Source organism: Octopus bimaculoides, chromosome 16, assembly GCF_001194135.2.
Source record: "Octopus bimaculoides isolate UCB-OBI-ISO-001 chromosome 16, ASM119413v2, whole genome shotgun sequence".
NCBI lineage: Eukaryota > Metazoa > Mollusca > Cephalopoda > Octopoda > Octopodidae > Octopus > Octopus bimaculoides.
Window position 1 is genome coordinate 27,940,064 of NC_068996.1, and position 5,324 is coordinate 27,945,387.

General features: G+C 35.8%; 1 protein-coding gene across 13 annotated transcripts in view; it reads left to right on the forward strand.

Moving 5' to 3' along the window:
- The window catches only part of LOC106882306 (C-Jun-amino-terminal kinase-interacting protein 4), a 233,098-nt gene that overhangs the window by 217,586 nt on the left and 10,188 nt on the right, over nt 1-5,324 (forward strand). The window lies entirely within an intron of this gene.

Below are 5,324 nucleotides of genomic sequence, written 5' to 3' on the forward strand. Positions count from 1 at the left end.
GCATAAATAAGCTACCGATAAAATGGCAAAATTGTGTTGATAATTTAGGTGCATACTTTGATTAACTGCACTGCTTTTTGTTGAGATGAAGTAAAATAAACTTTCAGTTCAAACTCAGACATTTCATTCTTAATGACCTGATATATATGAGTGAGTAGACAAATGAATGTAGGGCACTCAACACATTTATTGGGAGTTACATGTATAGATCAAAGCAGTTTAATTCAAATTCATTGGTACTCCAAGAGTTTCAAGCATGATGCTAATCTTCAGCCATTTTGAATTTGAATGAAAGAAGTTGATTGTTATTACTGTAAGGTGGGCTGCAATTGGTTGAGGAAGGTCATGTGGTGTCATGGATTGATGTTGGTATAGCCTTGTATCAGTGATGACGGTTAGTTGGAAAATGCCGCATGGTGAACAGGAAATTGACCACGTGGTGGACAAGAAATCCGTCAGGTTGTTGGAGGGGAGGTGGGAAGGGGTGGTATGCACAAGTATATTGTTGTATATGTGGGTGTGTGGATGTTTATATGGTTTTGCGTGCATGTCTATTCATGTGAGCATGGGCATGCATGCCTATACATATACAATACATGCACGCATGCATATTACTGTGTACATGCACTGTGCACCTGCCTGTACGTACGTGCATGAGTATACATGTGCAGAACAAGTGTTAGGGGTTGGTAAGTGTTGGGGATTGGTAAGCATTGAGGATTGGTAATTAGTGGTCCTGCTCATGGGGCTGGTTGGTGACAGTGACCTTGGTGTAGAGTAGCAGCTGGTACTAAGGTGGTATATTCGGGTTATTAGTAGTAGTTGGTTGCATATCTTCCAACATCCTGCAGTATCCATTAACAAGAAATACAATTTATCTTATTGCTGTCACCAGCGGTATGCCCTTCTGGCAAATTTCAAACCTCTGACTGTTGATAACCCAAATATACCACCTTAGTACCAGCTGCTACTCTACACCAAGGTCACTGTCACCAACCAGCCCCATGAGCAGGACTGTTAATTACCAATCCCCAACGCTTACCAACCCCAAATGCTTGTTATGCACATGTATACTCATGCATGTGCACACTGTGTGCAAGTATGCATGCATGCATTGTAAATATGAATGAGTATGCATGTGTATGTGCATGCACATGTCCATTCATGTGTATGTATGTGCATGCACATACATGTCCATTCATGTGTATGTGTGCACCAATGTACAGATGTGCATGCTTGCATCAATCCAGACATGCTCGCAAAACCATGAGTACGTCCACACACCCACATATACAACTATATACTTGTGCATACCACCCCATTCTACCCCCCTCCAACAACTTCACTGATTTCCTGTCCACCATGCAGTTGATTCCCTGTTCACCATGTGGTGTTTTCCAACTAACCGTCGTCACTGATACATGGTTATACCAATATCAAACCAGGACACCACGTGACCTTCCTTGACCAATTGCAGCCCATCTTATGATGATAACAAACAACTTCTTTCATGCAAATTCAAAATGGCTGAAGATTAGCATCACACTTGAAACTCTTGGATAACCAAAGAATTTGAATCAAACTGTTTTGATCCATATAAACATGTATACATATGTGTATGGTGGTTGTCTGCTCCTTATGCAGAGTTTGACCACCTCCTGTACCTACACCTTAGATCCATCATGGCATCTGATGTTGCTTTTTAAACCAGATAATGTTTTGAAAATACACCCACATAGATTGTATATCTGATTTGGACCACCAAGAGCTGCAGATAAGTTCTGATCTTTGTGGATCTTAAAATGTCTTTTGAGGCCTCTGTTAGATTTGCAAACCTTCTGGCATACATTGCATTGAACGGTGTGCACAGACATGTAGGCAGAATAGTTGGGAGAGGTTCGTATGTGTATATATTTTTATGTACACACATACTTGTGTGTATACACACACACTCACACACATGCACACACACACAAACTCACCCTGCCATAAATATATATTTATATTGAATAAATATTTTTCAATTTTTGTGTTGATATATTTAAAATTTATTGATATATTTAAATTTTAGAGCTCTCTCAGATCAAATTATGAGGCAAATATGATATTAAGTTGTCATCCAAGAAATTTTATTAATCAGGGAAAGTGTTTTCCAGAAAATGCAGAATCTGTAACCAAAAATTGATTTTTTTTCAGCATTACTCAGTTTTCATTGTTAAATAATTAATTTTTTATTACATATAAATGAATATTTTATTTTTGTTCCATTTTTCTTATTTTTGTTCCATTTTTCTTATTAATGTTAAACCTTTCTTTTCTGTTTATGAAAATATTTTATTGAATTATGGAATAATTAAAATTCTTTTGTGATAGAACAATATGAGGTTTATAATCACCTAGGGGTACTTCTGGGGTTTTAATAGCAGTTGGTTCCAACTTGTACTTTAGTATAGTTAGAACCACACATTTTCTTAATTAAACTGTTTATATTTCTGTTGAATCCCCAAGTAAATCATCTGGTGAGAAATGTCAGACATAAATATAAGAGAAACAAATTATGTAGCACACCACAAAGGGATATTTTGTTTTTTGATGCCTGTAACATCTTTATCAATTTGAGGAGGGAGGCAAAATCAGACTTGTGGTGGTTATTAATTTCTCAACTGCATTTTGAATGAGCAAAAACAAATGGACGAGAATGGAAGTAAAAAGAAGAAAATACTTCCCTATCATTAGCAACCTGTCTCCTCTCTCTGCATTTTCTATCATTACTAAAATGGTGACTACACCTTGGAGCTGTTTGGGTTCGTGTTACCTCCTTTCATGTACTCCTACTTTACTCATCACTCCACCGTTCATCATTCTTGTTATGTGTATCCATGCCCCCAGGTCTCACACTAATAACTACGCTTAGTCTATCCTTCCTAGAATATTGACTCCCTGGAATTACCTGCCTGCTCATTTGTCTTTTTTGCAGGTGTTGGCATACAAAGGTTCAAGAGGAACATTAGTGGCATCAATCTCATAGTTTTTAAGAGGATTTGTAAGGAACCTTAAATGTTCCTTACACTCACTCTTCCAAACCTGTCTAGTTAAAAATACAAATAATTTTCTGTTTGAAATTGAAGACCTCAGTGGTAGCCCAGTAGTATGTTAAGGGTTATGGGGCTATTTCAATACAACTTCTATTTCTATTTAACATTAATTTCCTATTAAAAAACAAAAACAATATTTGCACTTCATCTAATTGTATGAATCAGTTTTTCTCTATCAATACAAGCTCATAACTTCATGTTCATTGTCAAATTTGTGTGATTTGCATAATACCATTATAGTTACCATTGTCTGTTTATCTGATTTATATAATTTTTATGAAACAAATATTCTAACATCTTTAAGTATTTTTACTGTCAACATTTATCCAAAATGGGATAAACACTACATGTATAGAAGCGCTTGTCAGCCTGGCCTGTTTGAGATGTGCACAGAGTGAAGAAACCATTTTGCACACATTCCTTCAGTGTCTGAGCATTGCTGACTTGAGAAGTTATATCAGTGTCAAACTATTCTTATCCATACTTGTAGGACATCTTGTTTTTTACTTTTTTCCTTCATTATCAATCCTGTGAAAAATTCCGCTATTTTTACCTTGTTCTGACTTTTGTCATACATATGGCAAAAGCAAATTATTAATATTGTAGTTGTCACTGTTTATTGTTATTATTATTATTATTGAGTGAGAGAGCAGAGCATGCCATTGAAGTGACACTGGGGTAAATTGTATGAAGCCCAGTATATCCATCAGGATTACCCGTCAGATAAGGATACACCAGGCATATGCATCACAACCATATGTGTGCAACATGGTGATCTCATATCATGATGAACAGTGCATGACCTCGCAGGTGGGGCCCAGTTAGAATTTTCTTCAGGTTGAGTAGTCCATCCTGCTCAAAAGGTCCCTGAAAAAGGGTTGTCTAAGGATGTTGAATGAAACATCCATATTTCCAGAGGTGAATTATCCAAAACCCAAAGAATTCCTCTCAACATATGGCTATGATGCTCCCCCACTACTTCTGCTCATGATCAGAGATGCACATAACGTCAGCCACTAAAGGAAATGCTCAACTGGTTAAGGTCAAGTAACTGATAAGCAAATGTGTGGTATTGAGCAGAATATTTGCTGTAGCCCATCTTTTATACCAAGACAAAACAATGTACATAACACTTTCAATCAGTTAAGATCAGAAGTCATGAGAGACACTGCCTGGTACTGCAACAGGAATTATTATTATTATTATTATTATTATTATTATTATTATTATTTGTTAGAGTTTCAGAAAGTTGGATGGACAAGTTATATAAGGTTTAGTTATATAAAGTGGGGAAGTTTACACAATTTACAAAAAGAGCACAAATATTTACTCAGTATAATTAAAAACAATATAATAAACATTTAATAATTAAAACAAGATATCTATACAAAATTTAAACATCTTGCTTTGATCAAGGCATTTCATGTTCCATATTAAGCAACCTTTCTACAGTTTTCGCATATTGTTCATAGCTGGAGAGTTCAGTATCTTCAGTGAGAAGCTCTTGAATCATAGTGAGCAAGTGAAAGCTGGTTCATTGATATATAACACTTCAATAGTGTCTGTTTAAAATGCAGTTCCACTTCTTTCTTGATTTGTACTTTGTATGGAAATTTCTTGGGCATTTCATATTGGTATACAAAGTAAGAAAATTGAGGGCAGTAGATTTGATTATATCACTCCTAGGACTTGAGTAATACTTAGATTTATCAGTCCTCAGGGGAATGAAAACCAAAGTTGACAGCTGAATATGAGCTCAGAATGTGATGGGTATCTATAATAATAATAATAATAATAATAATAATAACAATAATTGTTTGTGATTTAAGCACAAGGCTAGCAATGCTTAAGGAAGATGGTTAGTCAATACTGTTGCCCCTGTACTTAAATTGTAATTTATTTTATTGACCCTAGAGAGATGAAAGATAAAATTAACCTGTGTGGGATTTGAACCCAGGATGTAAAGAGCTGGAACAAACAATGCAGAGTATTTTTTATGATGCTCTAATGAAATAATAATAATAATAATAATAATAATACTGTCCGGATGCAGTACCAGGCAGTGGCTCTCTCATGGCTTCTGATCTTAATTGATTGGAAGTGTAATCATGTACATTGTTTTGTCTTGGTATAAAAGATGGGCTACAGCAAATATTCTGCTCAATACCACAGATTTGCTTCTCAGTTGTTTGACCTTAACCAGTTGAGCATGTCCCTTGGTGGCTGATG